The sequence below is a fragment of the Symphalangus syndactylus genome, chromosome 17, assembly GCF_028878055.3.
Source record: "Symphalangus syndactylus isolate Jambi chromosome 17, NHGRI_mSymSyn1-v2.1_pri, whole genome shotgun sequence".
NCBI classification, from domain to species: Eukaryota; Metazoa; Chordata; class Mammalia; order Primates; family Hylobatidae; genus Symphalangus; species Symphalangus syndactylus.
The window spans coordinates 78,139,395-78,159,956 of NC_072439.2; the positions used below are offsets into that span (position 1 = coordinate 78,139,395).

The 20,562-nt window shown below is 36.6% G+C and overlaps 1 long non-coding RNA gene and 1 pseudogene across 1 annotated transcript; both read right to left on the minus strand.

Annotated features, from left to right (window-relative positions):
* Positions 1-3,235: 3,235 nt before the first annotated feature.
* On the minus strand, positions 3,236-5,944 carry LOC134733317 (histone-lysine N-methyltransferase SETMAR-like; annotated as a pseudogene).
* Positions 5,945-6,140: 196 nt separating this feature from the next.
* Positions 6,141-15,354, minus strand: LOC134733093 (uncharacterized). The gene is made up of 3 exons (XR_010116656.1): positions 15,265-15,354; positions 8,461-8,525; positions 6,141-6,362 (listed from the first exon to the last, which is right to left on the minus strand). It is a non-coding gene; the product is annotated as an uncharacterized lncRNA (long non-coding RNA).
* Between the last annotated feature and the right edge of the window lie 5,208 nt (positions 15,355-20,562).

The window sequence follows — 20,562 nt, forward strand, 5'->3', positions numbered from 1 at the left end:
GGGCTTGCCAGCTGCTTGTACTTCCTTGACCTGTATTGTCAGTGTTAGCAGAGTGACTGGCAAAGAGTAGGTGCCCCATAAATGTTTGACAAAAGTAATTATGTTATATAAACATGCTCTTTAATTACAGAAAAAGCAATTTCCTTTCAATGTTATCAGAACTATTTTCTTTATTAATTACTTAAATTCACATAAAAATTAACCAATGAAGCAAATTTTATCTCTTGTAACACACTGAAGAAATTCAGCGCAAAAAAACAATCATTTAAAACCTCTTAGAAAAAAAGTACAAAATATAATTTTGGGAGAAATGACATTGAGAGGTAAATTTTTTTAAAAAACAACAACTCCAGATTGGAATGAAATGGAAATTATTTTTCTGTTTTAAATTTGCTTTCATAGTTACAGAACTTAATCAATGTCTCCTTAGACAGTTCCTATTCTAGTACTGGCAGGAACTAATAAATTTTTCCAGACTTGTATCTTGTTTTTGTTACACTCTGATATGATCTTTATTATGCTTTTACAAAATCTATGTTAATGTATTGTATTCACAAGAGTGGGCTGAGAATGCTACAATTCTCTTTAAATCTTAAAACCAGGAGACTCTGCGGCCTCTCTTCTTTAGCAAAAAAGGAAACTGAATCCAAAGGTGTTAAATCACTAGCCCAAGGTCACATAACAGCAATGGCAGAGCTGAGACTAGAACTAGGACTTCAGGTACAAAGTATAGTTTTCTGATAGAAATTTAGGAATATATTCCAAATCTCATTGTCGCAGTTTTATTCTGTCAGTTTACCTACATTGGAATTAAATTTCCTACAATCCCCTTTCCTATGTATTTTCTCGTTAGAGTTGGCCAAAAGAGAAGTATGTGTGAGATTTGGATGTCAGAAGCAAAGCAGTCACCGTTACACTTTGGAAGTCACTGCAATCACTTATGTGGATGACAGGTGCAAAGGGGCCAGTGAAAGATTCTCTTTCACTCCAGGTCTATTTCTCCTTCCCATCTGCTAGTTTTGCTGACCAACCGTGACCCCAGACACACAAACAAAATAGCTTTCCAGAGACCTCTTTAGGAGCACTTCCTGTCCTACTCCAGCAACTGGCTGTTTCTGGGTTTAGAAAGCCTGCTAGCACTTTGGGAGGCCAAGGCCCTGATCACGAGGTCAGGGGTTCAAGACCACCCTGGCCAACATAATGAAACTTGTCTCTACTAAAAATACAAAAATTAGCCCAGCATGGTGGTGGGCGCCTGTAGTCCCAGCTACTCGAGAAACTGAGACAGGAGAATCGCTTGACCCCGGGAGGCAGAGGTTACAGTGAGCCAAGATCACGCCACTGCACTCCACCCTGGGTGACAGAGTAAGACTCTGTCAAAAAAAAAAAAAAAAAAAAAAAAAAAAAAGGCCTGTTACTGACTTTTCTATGGTCCTGTAACTCCTTTCAGATCCCCATTCCTCAATGACTCCTACAATTGTGGGAACTGGTATTCCTACAATAAATTCCTTATTCTGCAATGCTGATAGCAGTTCTGCTTCCATCACAGAACTGACTGACACACCCAATTAACACGTTAATTATCACATCTTACACATCATTTTTTTAAAGAAAAAAATGTTTGCTACGCTGACAGAAGATGTTGATTACAATGAGAAAAACTGTTAAAGCATAAATTATCATATAGACTTGCATATAAAGATACAGCCTTCATTCTCAAAATATGTCTGCACAATAAAAATCTAATATATATTATTTGTTTCCAAAGAATATTGATAAGTAAAGCACACAAAGATCAAACCTGTGATTACAGAAACACATTGATATATTAAAAGATCTAAGAAGCTCTTTAACCTGGTATTTTCCAAACTTGTTCTTGCACAGAAACTGTTTTCCTTTTTTTTTCTTTTTTTCAATTGTGAAGGATGGCATATACCTATTAATATTGGACATACCCACAGTTAATAATTAGAAAAAAAAGCATGTTAATATTGAGATTTTTGACTACTATTTAAGAAGGATACTAGGTCTGTCCATTGGCACGAATATTATAAAGGAATTCCACTGGATTTTAGTTGTAACGATACCAATTATCAGAAAGGCCTTGAAGGCACTACCCAGTTCGTGCCCACATAAACATGTTTTTTGACTAACTCAGAGAATAATGACTTATTGGTTGGCTAAATAAATAAAAAAATGGATAAAGAGCATCTCTATCTTGCAACCAGTACAGAGTGGGATTATTGCAACTGAAAATGACACTGCTGTCCAGCTTCTTTTTATTATGCACTGCCAATCCACACTCAGCCAGGCTGTTTCTGAAAAATGCTGGTGTGAATACACCCTTCAATATTTCTTCCACGCTGACTATACATACAATCTAGGCATAAATCATCAAAAGTAAATACCAGTGAGCACTTTAATCCTTTATAATAAATCAGGGAAATGGGGAGCCTATGCCTGATGATGAAGTTTTAGTGTAAGTCAAACCAGCAGTTTGCTGAGGAGGGAGCACTTTAAGAAACAGGAAGCATTTTGTTAAAGATGCTGCGTTCCACTGTAGGGTAGACATTTTCTGCATGCATTTCTATCTCTTCTGATTATTAAATGGTGCTATTGTTTTTCTTCAGCAAGCCAAATCAAATAAGAACAAGTTTTTCTGAATGCCTACTACTGTTCTAAGGAGCTAAGCTAGATGCTAAGTAGGATAGAAAACAATAATAAAAACCTTCTGCCCTCAAATAATTTCTACTTAATAGGGTAGATGAGATACATATATAAATAATTTTAATACAAGGTTGAACCTTTTCAGTGTCACATGTGAAGTTTAACTTCTGCTGAAGTTAGGAAGAAAGAGAATTCAATTTTAGACAGAGAGGTCAGGGAAAGCTTCTTGGAGTAGGTGGTATTTAAGTCAATCCTTGAAGAAAAAATCAGGCTGGGGGTTTTTAAAAAATAATTTAACCAAACTAAGTGCTACGAAACACCAGGAGTTCAGTCTAGATCCCATTGTTCCCCCACTCACAGAAAGCCAATCACTGAGACACTGAATATTGCTGGTGAAGAAGGCTTTATTATATTATGGGTAATGTGACCCAGAGACATTAGCCAAACCTCAAATCCTACCCCCTCTCTTGACTAAAGTCAGGGGTTTATGTATTAGGTTGGTGCACAGCGATTGCAGTTTCAGATTGTGAATTTTAAATCATTATAACTAGGCTCAAGCACATCTTTATTAATCAAAACAGGAACCATTACAATCAACACCTTTTTGCCAATGAGAAATAAGTTTGTTTATTTCTGTAGCATAGAAAGCTGTGCTTCAGGATGTTGTTGAACTTTCTCCTTAGTTCAGCTAAAAGCCACGTTCTTGTCACATGGCCATGAAATACTAGACTGACAGACACTTTGAAGGATGAGGAAAATGGAATATATTGGGCAAAAAGGAGAAAAAAGGAAAACAGGAACTCTCAGCAAAGCGAGAGCCCTGCTAGATGGTTTCCCACCTCACAGATTGAATCCCAGGTACCACCTGGAACAGGAGTGGCTAGGCTCCTCCCCCCTACAAATAACGCAAACTTCCTGACCTTCACCCCAGTGTGCACTCCTCCCCATGCACAGGCCAGTCAGAGGTTGGGCCAGGGGGCCCTTTGTATTTGGCTGTTCATTTGATAAACTCTTGGAAAGCATTTTCTGCATCCTACTGGTTGTGGAAATATTTTCCCTGCAAAAAGTTGTGAAAATGCTTGAAGAAGTGGTAGTTGGTTGTCAAGAGGTCAGGTGAATATAGTGGATTAAGCAAAACTTCGTAGCCCAATTTGTTCAATTTTTGAAGCATTGGTTATGTGATGTGCAGTCAGACCTTGTCATAAAGAACTGGACCCTTCTGTTGACCAATGCCGGCTGCAGGCGTTGCAGTTTTCGGTGCATTTCATCCATTTGCTGAGCATACTTCTCAGATGTAATGGTTTTGCCGGGATTCTGAAAGCTGTAGGGATCAGACTGGCAGCAGACCACCAAGCAGTGACCATGACCTTTCTTTGGTGCAAGTTTGGCTTTGGGAAGTGCTTTGGAGCCTCTTCTTGGTTCAGCCACTGAGCTGACCATTGCCAGTTGTTGTATAAAATACACGTTTCATTGCATATCACAATGCAGTCAACAAATGGTTTGTTGTTGTATAGAATAAGAGAAGACAACACTTCAAAGTGACAATTTTTTTCTTTTAATTTTCGCTCAGCTCATGAGGCACCCACTTACTGAGCTTTTTCACCTTTCCAATTTGCTTCAAATGCCGAATGACCATAGAACAGTCGACGTTGAGTTCTTCCCCAACTTTTTGTGTGGTTGTAAGAGGATCAGCTTCGACTATTGCTCTCAATTGTTCATTGTCAACTTCCAATGGCCGGCCACTATGCTCCTCATCTTTAAGGCTCTTGTCTCCTTTGTAAAAATCCTACAAGAAAACCTAGGCAATACCATTCAGGACATAGGCATGGGCAAGGACTTCATGTCTAAAACACCAAAAGCAATGGCAACAAAAGCCAAAATTGACAAATGAGATCTAATTAAACTAAAGAGCTTCTGCACAGCAAAAGAAACTACCATCAGAGTGAACAGGCAACCTACAGAATGGGAGAAAATTTTTGCAACCTACTCATCTGACAAAGGGCTAATATCCAGAATCTACAATGAACTCAAACAAATTTACAAGAAAAAAACAAACAACCCCATCAAAAAGTGGGCAAAGGACATGAACAGACACTTCTCAAAAGAAGACATTTATGCAGCCAAAAAACACGTGAAGAAATGCTCCTCATCACTGGCCATCAGAGAAATGCAAATCAAAACCACAGTGAGATACCATCTCACACCAGTTAGAATGGCCATCATTTAAAAAGCAGGAAACAACAGGTGCTGGAGAGGATGTGGAGAAATAGGAACACTTTTACACTGTTGGTGGGACTGTAAACTAGTTCAACCATTGTGGAAGTCAGTGTGGCGATTCCTCAGGGATCTAGAACTAGAAATACCATTTGACCCAGGCATCCCATTACTGGGTATATACCCAAAGGACTATAAATCATGCTGCTATAAAGACACATGCACACGTATGTTTATTGCGGCACTATTCACAATAGCAAAGAGTTGGAACCAACCCAAATGTCCAACAACGATAGACTGGATTAAGAAAATGTGGCACACGGTGAAACCCCGTCTCTACTAAAAATATAAAAAATTAGCCGGGCGTGGTGGCGGGCGCCTGTAGTCCCAGCTACTCGGAGAGGCTGAGGCAGGAGAATGGCGTGAACCCGGGAGGCGGAGCTTGCAGTGAGCCGAGATTGAGCCACTGCACTCCAGCCTGGGCGACAGAGCGAGACTCCGTCTCAAAAAAAAAAAAAAAAAAAAAAAAAAAAAGAAAATGTGGCACATATACACCACGGAATACTATGCAGCCATAAAAAATGATGAATTCATGTCCTTTGTAGGGACATGGATGAAACTGGAAAACATCATTCTCAGTAAACTATCGCAAGGACAAAAAACCAAACACCCCATGTTCTCACTCATAGGTGGGAATTGAACAATGAGAACTCATGGACACAGGAAGGGGAACATCACACTCCGGGGACTGTTGTGGGGTGGGGGGAGGGGGGAGGGATAGCATTAGGAGATACACCTAATGCTAAATGACAAGTTAATGGGTGCAGGAAATCAGCATGGCACATGGATACATATGTAACAAACCTGCACATTGTGCACATGTACCCTAAAACCTAAATTATAATAAAAAAAAAAAAAAAACTTTTTGAACCCCCACTGCTTGGTGCGTTCGTTAGCAGTTCCTGGGCCAAATGCTTTGTTGATGTTGCAAGTTGTCTTCACTGCTTTTAAACTCGAATAAGAAAATTACTAGAATTTGCTTTTTGTCTAACATCATTTCCATAGTCTAAAATAAATATAAAATAAATAGCAAGTAATAAGTCATTAGCAAAAAAACATAAAGTGAGAAATGCCCGTTAAAATTATATATGACATAACCACATTTATTTAAGAATGTATCCCAATATCAAGTGGCAAATTTCAACAGTGCAACAACCGCAATTACTTTTACATTCGCCTAATAGCTTGGAAGAAGAAGCGGGGCGGGGGGCAAGGAAGAGGAGTTAGTCAATAGGCAGCAGGTAGCTGAATGAGGGATCTAGCATCTCACTGTAATCACATGCAGGAAAAAAAGGAATTATGGAGGAGCTAGGAAGAGGAGTTGGTTCGACAGGCAGCAGGTGTGTCTCATTGGGTGCAGTGATCCCATCCATAAAGTCTCAGCTCCCTGGTGTCATCCAGGAGGCCTGATTGTCAGTTTCCTGAGAAAAGATATAAGTTTAAAATTAGGCTGATTTCACAAGGAAGGCAAAGGCCTGAAAGTAAGTTTACAAAATAAAATTTTAGATAAATTTGAACTTCAAATAAATAACAACCACAAAAAACGTGGTATAAGAACGTACCATCAATTATTTAGGACATACCTATGCTAAAAATTATTTGTTCTTTATCTGAAATTAGAATTTAACTGAGGCTACTATATTTCTATTTATTAAATTTGGCAGCTCTACTTAAAGGGACAAAAATATGAGATATACTAGGAAAAGAGAGTGATTCAGTTGGTATTACGGTTTATTTCCCCGAAAAAAAAGATATGTTGATATCCAGCCCGTAGTTCCTCTGAATGTGGCCTTATTTGGAAATAGAGTCTTTATAGGAGTATTGAAGTTAAAATGGAGTCACTAAGTTGAGCTCAAACCCAATACGACTGATGTTCTTATAAAAAGGGGAAATATGGGCCGGGCACAGTGGCTCATGCCTGAAATCCCAGTATTTTGGGAGGCCGAGGCAGGTGGATCACAAGGTCAGGAGATCGAGACCATCCTGGCTAACATGGTGAAACCCTGTCTCTACTAAAAATACAAAAAATTAGCCGGGCGTGGTGGCGGGTGCCTGTAGTCCCAGCTACTCAGGAGGCTGAGGCAGGAGAATCCCTTGAACCGGGAGGCGGAGCTTGCAGTGAGCTGAGACTGGGCCACTGCACTCCACCCTGGGGGACAAAGTGAGACTCTGTCTCAAAAAAAAAAAAAAAAGTGGGGGGTTGGGGGGAATGGGAGAATATGAACACAAAGACAAACATATATCTAGGGAAGACAATGTGAAGATGGAAACAGAAATTGGAATTATGTTCTCATAAGTTAAAGAATTTCTGAGGCCACTGCTGGAAGGGGCAAATTCGCATTCTTTTCCTACAGGTTTGGGAAGGAGTTTGGCCCTGCCGGCAACTCGATTTGGGATGTCTAATCTCCAAAACTGTAAGACAATAAATTTCTAAGCCGCCTAGTTTGTGGTACTTTGTTTTGGCAGACTTAGGAAATTAATAGAGTTAACTGTAGCCAAAAGTGTTTTGGTAAAAGGTAGAAATTTTGTGAGCTGAGGCAAGACGATAGGAGGCCTGGAATCCTCAGGAATAGTGGCTAAACTTCCTGTTTTTTGCATATTCTAAAAATATACTTAGTTTCTGGTATTTATTGCAAGACTATGAAAAAGGCTAAGCCATGGCTCTAACATTTTATTTTCTTAGAACATGTATTTTATTTTAACACAAAAGGACATATTGTGATGTAAATGTGAAATGTTCACACATTTTCAGGACAGAATACAACTACAAACCTCTTGAAATAAATTTCAAAGTTTAGCCCCTTCTTCAGTTTATGTCCCCAAATCCTTAGAAATAATCTTTCATATCCCTTTTTTTATTAGAAGTACTTCGATGGAAAAGTTTGAATAGTAGTTTTTGTTTGTTTGTTCATTTGTTTGTTTTTTTGAGACAGGGTCTCACTCTCGCCCAGGCAGGAGTGCCATGGTGTGAACAAGGCTCACTGCAGCCTTGACGTCCCGGGCTCAGGTGATTTTCCTTGTTCAGCCTAACAAGTAGCTGGACTACAGGCAGTCACCATTACACTGGCTATGAATAGCATTATTTAATTAGTGAAAAAAAAATGTTGAAACAGATACTCTTAAAATATTTTAGGTACAAGGCACAAGAATGCAAAATAATACACCCCTATACTCAAAGAGTTTCTAATCAAATTCTGTAAACAAGGCACAAAAAGGAAATGTAGAGTTAAATAATTATGCATTCAAGATAATAAATTAACCAGATTTTTTTCCCTATGGATATTTAGAAATGTTATAACGATCAGGGAAAGCATCAGGATGAGATACGGTCTTTAGTGTATCTAGAAGGGTGGAATAGATTTAGAAAGCATGTGAAAATTCATTTCATATCATTTTGAGTAAACCCCATACAGTTTCACTCAATATTTTAAAACTGCATCTGTGATTGAGAGCGGCAAAACAAAGTATGTTTAATAATATGTTTATGTTATTTTGATAATTTTGAAAACGTACTCTCACCTGAGGATGATCTACAAAGCCAGTTCAGCTGGCTCTTCAGCACTGTATTAAAAATACTCTTAGTTCTGGAGAAAAAAAAAAAACACACTTTCAGAAAACAGTTTTTGAAGAGTAACTGTGGTAGGTTCCGAAGTTGGTATCTTTCCTGAGAGGACTATAAGTGCTCTAGATTTTATATGTAAAATCATGTAGTTTGCAAGACATTGGAAAGGTGGCACTTCAATTAATCCCTTCACTCCCACCCCCAAAAGTTAAAAAATAAATAATATCTAGAGAAAAACTGGTTGTGGATCCACTGTGACTGGATAGTATTTGATCACCAAGAACTATTTCTTTGAGAAATTTACTCTCTATCTTGCACCAAAGGTAGCTAGGTAATTAACTATATAAATATAGTTATAGAAGATGATAAAAATAGAGAAAATATTAAAATGTAATAAAATTATTAAGCCAGGAATGACTAACACTATATTCTAAAGTACTGTACACTCTTTGAGAGATGGCTGCAATTGTTTTCCGATCTTCTTCAGTGTTAGGAAGAGGATAAAACATGATTCATTATAGCTGTGCTTCTCTAACTTCAGTGTGCATGAGAATCACCTAGGAAGATTCTAATTCATGGAGTCTGGGGTGGACCTGGCATTCTCTATTTTTATCAAGCTTCTCAAGGATACCATGTTGCTATTCTTCCCATATTTGAATAGCAACCCATTGCTTTAAACATATTTAACATCTCTGGGCTACTATTTTCTGTTGAATTGTTGGTCTACTCCACTAGAATATATGTGAGGTCCTTTAGTTCAGAATAATATCTTATTCAGCTGTACAATAAGAAATGACTGAAAAAACGATCATTCCTTCTCCTTTTTCATTATTACTTTTCTTTGACCAAAGAATGCTATTGCTCTAACAAGAAATGTGCCAATTCTGATGAAGTCTGTAGCTTGCTAAAAATCATGGGGGAGGAATAAGACCACTATCTAACCAATGTATTTGCTAACATACCATAGAAAGATAAAACATAATTTTAAAAAGTGCAATGCTCTGGGGCAAATATTTTGAAAAAGATCAGGCGTAGGAAATAAAACAGTTCTGAACCTAAGGAGGTTAAAGTTTTGGACCTACATCTATTATCTGAGTAATAAATTTCCACTATAAGGAATAAAAAAAAAGAAGAAAAGAAAACATGGTAAGTCCAACAAAAGACAAGAAAGGGATGAAACACCAACAACAAAAAAGCACAGTAAACATAAGAGAGACATGGAATAAGACCAAACACAGTAACAGTAAATATAATTGACTAAATGACCCCTTAAATAGGCAGGGTAATTTTGAGTTAAAAAACATTTTCAGTTTTCAGAAAATTTTCATAAAATTTTCATTCCTAAGCTGTCAATCAGGAATATGATAAAATAAATGGACACAGAATGATTGTAACCAAAATGTGCAACTATATATAAATATATATTTTAAAAATAGCAGAAGTAAAACATTTAACTCTATTAATATTAATTATTAATAAATATATATTCAAAATAGTATTAAAATTATATTTCATACTGGTAAAATATATAGTCAACCAAGAAAATTCAATAGTCATGAATCATCAAGCATCTAATGAACCAGCTTGTAAATATATTAAAAAGGAAACTCATGAAGGGGCAAAGAGAAAAGAAATTCTACAGTCATAGTCAGCTATTTAAACAAAGGTCTATCAGAAATTAGAAAATTAAATTGTCCAAAATAAGTAAGAATATAGGTGAGTAGAATAATTTAAATTTAATCACAATTGATGTGTGGAGAACTTTATATCCAATATATACCAATTTAAAAAAATACATTTCAAACTTTTTTTAAAAAAAGATAATATATTTTAAAGATCTTTTTAAAAAAGATATATATATATATATATGCATATATACATATATATATACATGAGAGGAAAAGGAGAGAAGAGTAGTAGATTGATGAATAAAACCAAATGCTGATTCTTAAAAATATCAATAAAGCTGAAAAACTTAGGGAAATTCTAAATAATATCCTTCCCCAAAAGGATGACACACAGGTAACATTACAAGTGAGAAAGGGACTACAGATATGAAGAAGTTTCAACATGTTTCAAAAGAATACTTAGTAAACATCATACTGAAATATGTAAATATTAAGTTTAATTTCCTAGAAATGTGTTGAGTCAAAAACAGGCAGAAAAACTAAATAGATCAATATAAATAGAAATTGAATTGTAAATTAATTAAATATTTACCTTGCTATAAAATTTTAGGCTCCTGGCCCAGACAGCTTTATGGGGAAGTTCTACTAAACCTTAAAGTTTCAACTTATTTAAATTTTTCTGGAGCATAGAAAACAACAGAAAAACTTCCAAATTCATACTTTGACTCACCTTTATACTAAAGACTCCCCTTGACACTAAAACCAGAAAAAGAGAACTCAGAAAAAAAAAAAAGCATATAACTCTAAAAGAAATATTTTTGAATTATACCTACCAATATATTAGCATGTGAGTTTTACTTCAAATAAAGAAGGAAGTACCTATTATGGGGTATCTATTATCTCAACAGATGCTGAAAAAATTTTGTTTAAAATTCAACACTTTTTCCTGATGAAAAACAAACCAAAAAAAAAGGTACTAGATAGGAATTTCTCAACCTAAGAAAGGATCTCTTTCAGAAACACTTTGAAATAATTAATTCTTCATGGACAGTCAATAGAGCCAGTCAACTAAATACAAGGCAAGATGAGGAGGCACACTACAACTACAAAATACATCTGATGCAAGACCTATCCAATTAAACAAAATGGAAAAAAGTAGAAAATACAAAACTGTTCAGCATTTATTAATGATTTAACTGTCTACATAAATAATAAAAAAGAATCCACTGAAAATTGTTAGAATCAATGTAGCTGTTTCGTAAGTTGCTGGATATTAAATAAACATGAATCAATGGTTTACTCAGAAATAATAAAAATGGAATAAAGAATTTCATATACAATAGCATAAAAAGCCACACAATATCTAGTAATAAACCCAACAAGAAAGCCCTATAAACAAAAAATCATAAAATTTTAGTGAAAGACACAAAATAAAATCTAAATAATGGGAAGCATTCCATGTTCCTAGATGGTGAGTTTTAGTAAGTTTATTTTCCCCAAATTAGTCTGAATTCAAAGCCTTCTCAATCAAAACATGAGGAGTTTTAATGAATCCTGACAATTCAAAACATTATATAGAAAAGAGCATGCTTTTAAATAGTCAGAAACATTTAGAAAAAGTCAATAAGGTGTGTGACTATCACAAAGTACATGAAGTATCACCCCATGGAATTCATGCCAGAATAAACAAATCAGTTGACAGAAGGAGAGTTCCTAGCAGATCTTGTGTATGTCAATGTAACTTATGGTAAAGGTGATAATCCCAATCAAAAGCTGGCCTACTTAATACATGATCACAGGGAGATGAGATAGCCATTTACAGAAGCAAAATAAATCCACAGTCTGAGGCAGAGGGTGCCAGCTGTTTCTAAATCCATTTCTTCTGGGGAATGCCGTGTGACCTGTGGCTGATTTTAGGGAGTGCTGCATGAGAAGTAGTGCGTACCACTTCCAGACACAACCCAGAAAAACTCACACGCATGCTTCCCCCTCATCTTTTCTCTCACGTGAACTGCAGTAAAAAACGACCCTCTGGCAAGCTTTGCAAACCTCAAATGGCAAATGGCAGAGCCAGAGCTGCCTGGACCCCCAAAGCACTCTGAAGCCAAGCAGCCCACCTTCCACCCCTAGTCACCCGGGCCTGAACCACCCGGGGTATTTCTTGAGTGAAGCACTTCTATTCCGTTGGATATATATCTATATATATATATTTAATCTAATTGCTTCAGCAGCTGTGTTCCCTAACACAATCTATTACACATAATGAATAAAAATTAATCTCTTAGTGGATTAAAGAGATAAGTCAGACACAAAACCATAAAACAGGAAAGGAAAATGATAATTAATTTACCTTATAAAATTAAAATCTTCCTTTAGAAAGAAATAATGAAGTTAAAAACAAGTGACAGTTTGGGTGAAAATTTATGTATCTTACTCAAAAGGTTGATTTCTATGAAAAAGAACTTCTATAAATTAACTTGAAAAGGAAAAAAAAATTGCCTAGTAGGAAAAAGGGTAAAGAAATATAAACAGGACACTCACAGAATAAGAAATGAAAAGCTACTAAATGTATCAAGCAATTAAAGAAATGTCAAAAAAAAGAGACTTTTCCCCCTGATTAAAAAAAAAATTAAAGACTAAAGAATGAATGCAGGGAAGGATTCAGAAGAACTGGCCTTGACATGCATTGTTAGAGTGAATGTGATCCATGGAGTCTAACTGGAGACAGTCTAGCAGTTTTTACTACATTCGAAAATGCATTGCCAGGAGTGGTGGCTCACGCCTGTAATCGCAGCATTTTGGGACGCCAAGGCGGGTGGATTGCTTGAGGTCAAGAGTTAAAGACCAGCCCGACCAACATGATGAAACCCTGTCTCTACTAAAACTACAAAAATTAGCTGGGCGTGGTGGCAGGTGCCTGTAATGTGAGCTACTTGGGAGGCTAAGGCAGGAGAGTCACTTGAACCTGGGAGTCGGAGGTTGCAGTGAGCTGAGATCGCACCATTACACTTTAGCCTGGGAGACACAGCAAGACTCCACCTCAAAAAAAAAATAAAAAAAAAAATAAGTTCATGTACTTTAAGCAACAATTCTGCTTCTTGGTATCTATTATTTTTAAATACAACTTACTTCTACATTTATGGAAATATTTATAATTACAAGATATTCTCTGGAACATTGCTTGTAATAGCAAACCCCCTCCCCAAATGTACTGTTTAGTGGAGGAAAGATTAAATAATTTGCCATATAGCCATATGATGGCAGACCAGAAATTCAGATATACCCATATGCAATAACATGGAAAGATTTCCGAAATATATGTATCATAAATGAAACAAATCAAAAGCAATGTATTTACGTCGTTAATTTGTATTTTATATTAGTTATATTAATATTTTACATTTATATTTTTAAACATACACTGCTTATATACATACAGCTATGTATGTATAACATGTACATACACATATATACATATAAATACAGAGAAAGGAGGTTCCAAGGAACACACACTGTCCACAGAGGCTGCCTGGGAAAAGAAGTCAGAGTTGGACTAGCAGCATGGGGGACTTTTATGCCTTGTCTTATGCATATCTACATTGTTTACGTCTTATACTTAAACAACATATTTAGGTGTTAAAACAGCAAAACCACAATTTTGAACCAACATAATATTTATGGAAATTTTTTTTGTTCAATTCGAAGTCTTTACTTGATCAGTGTTTCTCCCAGTATGTTCCATAAAACACTGGTCCTGGTCCTCTGAGCTGCTTCATGCAAAATGGGTTCTGAGATCAAATACATTTTTTCATTCATATTGTCATGTTTCTCTAAAGGGAATGCATCTCCTAATCAATATCAAAATAAATTTTTCAGCTGCCAAGTAAGAATAGGTTGTGAAATAACAGTCGTTGACTGGTCAAAGGTAACCAAACATTTCTGAACTGATCATAGACATTTCAAAGCTAGGAAGAACTGGTGTGACTGATTTCATGAGTTCTGAAGGGTATCTGTAAGGTTAGATATCAAAAGTTTCTAGCTGCCTTTGAAGGGAAGCTATTTAACTTCCAGCAATATGTAATTAAATTAAAGAGGAAAATGAAACTAAACATGTACCTAAATATCAAATGTAGAGCAAAATCCAAGAATTCCTCATTGTGAATCTAATTGCCACTTCTAAGGAGGGCTCAAGCACAAGCAAAGATAATAATAATAATAATAAAAGCATGTTGTCATGGTGTCTTACATTACAACTACCAGCTGCTAAGTGATTCAGAAGAACTTTAGGTGCTGTGTGTGGAACAAAAAAAGAAACGTAGCCTCAAACCAACAAAAAAAAATGTGGCATGCAATGACACATGTACACTATTGTCAGTTTAAAAACATGTATACATTGAATATAGCAGAGGCCTTTTTGGCTTTGTTTTTCTTTTATATGTTTGCTCCCAGAGCTGTTTTTAAACTGATGATGTCTCTTAACATGATCAGTTAAGAGACCTCCTGAGCACTGGCACTGCTCTGTTCCTCAAAAATCCCACACACACTCCAGCCTCATAGCCACCTGACCTGATCCTTGTGCTCAAAAGAGCCTTCATGGACCACCTTATGTAAAAGTGAGGCTCAATCTTGACCCCAGCATTCCCTATCCCCCTTCCCTGCTTTATTATTTTTGTAGCACTTATCATTATTTGACTTACTCTATAGTTTACATATTTGCTTGTTGTCTATTCTTTCCCACTAGAAATTAGGCAGAGATGTTTTTTTTACTCTCTTTACTCCTGCATCCCTAATCCCTTTAACAGTGTCTAACATATACTAGGTAGTCAATAAATATTTCTTGAATGAATGAATAAATAAATGAATCTTAAAATCAATGATCTATATGAATTGAGAGGCTGAAATCATTCTGGAGATACTGTAGGCTCATCAGCAAATTAAATTCTTTAACAGGCAATGCTACTTTTGAAAAGCTACTTTGGCCTGGTGCAGTGGCTCACACCTGTAATCCCAGCACTTTGGGAGGCCAGGGCAGGTGGATCACCTGAGGTTGCGAGTTCAAAGCCAGCCTGACCAACATGGAGAAACCCCGTCTCTACTAAAAATACAAAATTAGCCAGGCATGGTGGCACATACCTGTAATCCCAGCTACTCCGGAGGCTGAGACAGGAGAACTGCTTGAACCCGGCAGGCGGAGGTTGCAGTGAGCCGAGATCACGCCATTGCACTACTCCAGTCTAGGCGACAAGAGTGAAACTTCTCAAAAAAAAAAAAAAAAAAAAAAAAGCTCCTTTATTTTGGTAAACTTTTTGTTCTCCAAAATTGGTTGACTATGGCACATTATTTTTTCTCGTGTAACGTTAAAATATAGTTCAACTAGTATTCTGTATAAAACATTTTCAAAAAGAGGAGATACTCTAAAAATCTATTAAATTCTGTAATTAATTATTTTAAAATATGGCACCCTTTCAGTCCTTCTTACTCTTTTTCTTCCTCCTCTCTCTTGCTATGTTCTCTCTTACCTATGCCTCTCTGGTTCTAGTACAACACTGTATTATTTAAAGACATAGAAGTCATGAATCACATTCAGGACACAAGATATAAACTGGAAAATTTGAACTGATTTGAAAAATATGTAAAATAATAAATTTACTGTAATTACACTAATGCAGAAGAGTTCTATGCTAAGGATATTTTGCACTGAATTTTACATTTTAGTAAAGATAAACAGAAACAGTTCTTCTGCCAGAAAAACAGAAACCATTTCAAGTTTTTGCAACAGAGAATTTTTAATGCAAGAAATTGGTTACAGGCGTGATAGACTAAGAAGCCAAACCAGGGACAGTGAGGCAGCCCAGATATAAGCAACAGCAAAAAGCCCCTGAGACACTGAGAGCTGGAGGTCCTGAGAAGCCCCCAGAGCCCAACAGCCAGGGATGCCTGGCAGAAGGAAACTCAGCCAATGCCAGAGACACTGTCCAAAGAGATGAGGGAATATCCTAGCCTCTTCCCTCTTCCTAGGTTTTGAACTCACACAAGTGCCTTCCTTTAGCTTAATCAGTTGACATGGGATCCTGGGAAATGCAGCCTGCAGGAATCAGTTTCTCTGTGATGCAGACTAAAACCAGAAGAGTAAGGAGAGGTAAGCAGTCCCAGTGCTGGCTCAGCTACATATTTCATTTAATGTAAACCACACATGAACATTTGCCTGAGCTTTCAGTTATGACATAAGTCTAACCAAAGATTAAAAACAAAAAGAAGAGCATGTTAAATCCAGCTCCCTCCCAAAAGTCGTATTATTAATTTTAATGCTCAATTGTGACAAAGTTGTTAGCATACCCTTGCAATCAAATGGATATAAAGTATCAATTACATTAAGTATGTGTGAAAACAATATTGATAAAACTGTTTTAATTATGTACGACAACAGAACTAATATCCTACCATTGAAATTTAATTTTAATATTCCATACTTGTTCTTTTTATTTTAATAATCCACATTTTTTTAAGTTGGGACCCAACACTGTCATAGTAGATATCACTTTAATAAATTCTAATTTTTTTATAACATACTATTACCTTTAATCATTGTAGCAACATAATTTATTAAATAATGTTTCTCTTTACTCAAACTGGCTAAAAGTGCCTTACATGAAATTTTCAAGAACAATATGGAAGCCATCTGCAGTAGACCATGCAATAGACCAAGAACTTCATTAATAATAGACCATAAGCTAGAATAAAATAATTAAAATGTAGCAATTGAAAAAAAATGTTATGGGCAACAAACTGAAAAACATTTTATTTTAAAATACCCTAGGTGTGGATATTGTATTTAAAAATACCCTCGCTGAGAAATAGCAACCAGAGTTATCTTGCATATACCAATAAAAGATGAAGGTGGCTTTCATATTATGATTTTGTTTTTAAGAAAATTGTTAGGCAATTTATGGATAGTGCCACAAGCCATCACAAGTAACAAATGGATTTGATTATTACGAGAGTAAGTCAACTGTTTCATTGCATTCATGGACTTAAATCATATGTTATTTCCAAAACAGATTCAACATGCATTAAAACAAAAGTGCAATATAATAAAACTAAACTATTAACCCAGAATTAAAGATATTTTAATAATAAAAGGATAAAAATAGTAAGTCATGAAACTCTTGATAAAAAAAAAAAATTATGAGTGAGCATCCTAAAAGCAGAAACAGGGAAAATGTTGGGTTTTGCAGCACTCAGGGTCAAATTAAAGGAAATGTATGTACCCTCAATGAAAAGGGCGGTGAAGTTTCAATCACATTTTCAGCCTTAGTCAGGTTGAACAGTGACAGCATCACACTGAACTCTGACAGAAAAAAAAAAAAATTGGCTTGATCTCTTGATCTCAGTCATGCTAAAGTCAAAAAATTCCAGGGACATGGATATGATTCTTTAAAGATTCAGTGATATTTGTCTGAGTGGTAATCATCATAATCTTATAAAATTCCCACTTTAATTCATTGTCAATGTCTTCAGTAAAATGTATGACTGTATGCATAAATTTTTTTTCAAAATTATGTTACTGCTTCCAGGAGAGCAAAATGATTATTTTTGGATCTTGAGAGAACTGTCATGACAACGATTTTGGTAAAAATCAAGCTGTGAATGATTAGAAACAACTTAATAATTCAAGAACTTAAAATGAATAATTTTGCTTTGGAAAACAGAATTGGAAATCCCAATCATTTTGGCACAAAGTTTAATTTTGGTGTAATGAGCGTTATAGGCATAACATGGAAATAGATCACTATTGCCATCTCCTGGCAAGTAAACCACATGACCACAGTTTAAATCTTTTTGGAGAGCTATATATTGTGAGAAAGCAAGATTACCCCATAAATAGGCAATAAAGTATAGGATATTTATTGTGAGACCATCACTGGATTTTTATTCTTTATTTCTATAAGACCTTTACAAAAACCCATTAGAGTTGATAAATAGTAACATTCGTTTTATGAGCTCATTATATTGAACAGGAATTCTACTTGATATGACTCTTTAAATTAAATGCATATGATGGATCTACCTGCGATTGAAACAAATATTAGAGACTGTTCGAAAAGAAAACTTAGAAAGTGTTTGCAATGCATTGGTAGAAAGCAGCCAGCATTGTCCCCACCACTGCATGCAGCCCAGAAAGTGACAGGTAGCTTTCTACCATATAATAAAGCTGATGGGATGGCTAACAGCTTGAACAGCGTTAATTCATCTTTCTGCTCTGGGGGCTCTCACCAGAGATGAATGATGTACTCCCTCCAACTTGCCTTCTCATCTTGCTGTGTTTCTGTTTAATTTCTCTTTCTTACCATGTTCTCCTTTGCAATCTGTTGCTTCTGTTGCATTGAACCCCCTTCCCTCTCCTCCTTACATCTGGACATCAGATCATCAGCTGCCTCTGAGCCTGGTTCATGCACTCCCTGCCTGAGATGTCAGCTGAGCCATTTATGAACTAGATGTCACTCAAGTCTGCAAGCTGTGCTCCAGGGTATCATCCTGTCTTAGAGACTCCAAGTTCTTGCAGCTGCTGAGTAAAAAAGGAGAATGAGATGTGGCTTCAAGCTATTACCCTCCAGATCAGAATGCCACGTTCCATATAGTTCTGAGGCTTGACATGTCATCTTACCAAACTAATCATTTCGTCAAGGATGAGCATAATAGCGAACTTCCACAAGATGGGTTGAAAACACCAAGACAGTTGACATAAAAAAAAAAAAAAAATAACTCTTCTGAAGTCATTCTTTGGAGGAAGAAAGAAAATGCATTGTTTTTGTTGTTGTTTTACTTAACACATTGATCATAAATTCTTCCTAATCTAAATTCCATTCCCCACCAACCCACCAACTAGCTCAAGGTCACATTTAGCTTACACTAAGGTGAAACAGGAATGAACATTTGAGAAAAAAACCTGGACTTTAGCTTTGATGTATAAAATCACTCCAGTTCAGTGTCTTCGTGGTCCTCTGTTGAAGTTTCATATTACCTGCCTGTTGGATCCCTAGTTAAGGCAATTTCCTGAAGAGCCAAGCTTGGGGAAACAAGAGGAGAAAATCATCTTCTATACTTGGAGTTAGAAAACTGATGAAGCCAAAGTACAGAGGGCAGATCAAAGGGAATGACTCCTATAAAATACGCCCAATTTCTGAATTACAGCTGACCACTTGCTCAGGGAACCTTCCCCTTATAGAGAAAAATTCAGATAAATCGATGAAAAGAAAATCCTCGCAGAAATAGAAAAAGATCTTGAAAGGAGGAAGGGACGTCAAAATAATTAAAGGTTATAGCAATAATCTTTCAAAGCAATAATAGCATTAAAGTGCACATATATAGCGCTTACTATGTGCTAACCATGCTTGTCATCATTTCACATGTATAAACTCATTCAATTCTCACAACAATCCTATTATCTCCATGTTAAGACATAAGGAAACAAAGCACAAAGAAACTTGGAAACACACATGGTAGATTCAAGATTCCAGCCCACGTGGTCTGACTCTTAACCACTGAATTAGTCAGGGTTCTCCAGAGACAGAGAACCAATAGGATATATAGATAGATGAGAAGGAATTTGCTAGGGAAGTTGGCTCATTACTCATCCAGAAGATGAGGCGTCCCAGGCAATCTGCAAGCTGGAGACTCTGGGATGCTGGTAGCATGGCTCAGTCCAAGTTTGAAAGCCTCAGAGCCAAGGATGCTGATGATATGATTCTCAGCCCGAGGTTAAAGGCCTGGGAACCTAGGGAGTCACTAGTGTGAGTCTTGGAGTCCAAAGGCCAGAAAGCCTGGGGTTGTGATGTCCAAAGGCAGGAGAAATGTGGCCCAGATGCAAGACAGAGAGAGAGGGAAGTAATTGCCTTCCCTCTACCTTTTTCGCCAACTGGATGGTACCTGCCTGTGCTGAGGGTAAATCTTCCTCAGTCAGTCCACTAACTCACACACCAGTCTCCTCTGGAAACACCCTCACAGGCACACCCAGAAGTGATGTTTTACCAGTTCCAAGGTATTCCTTAATCTAGCCAAGTTGATACGTAAAATTAGCAATCAGTCATTATCATTAAGTTCTTCTAATTCTCCTAAATTTATCGATATCTGTGTCTGTCTATATTTTGGAAACTCAGTCTGTCTCTCTCTTCTTTCCCCCTCCCTTTCTCTGTGATGTGTTCAACTACTAAAATGAATAGGATATGCTCTAGCTTCTCCATTCTATGGATAGATTAACCAAAGCTGAGGTCCAGGAGCCCCTAAGTGGCAGAGCTAGGATATAAATCCAAATCCCATGACTTCCCTCCATACCTCACTGCCTTCCAGGATGCGATGGCCATGAAAATTCACTGCTCAGATCTCAAGCTGCAAGGACAGTTTTCTGAGAGCCCCAACTATGGCCCCTCTGTA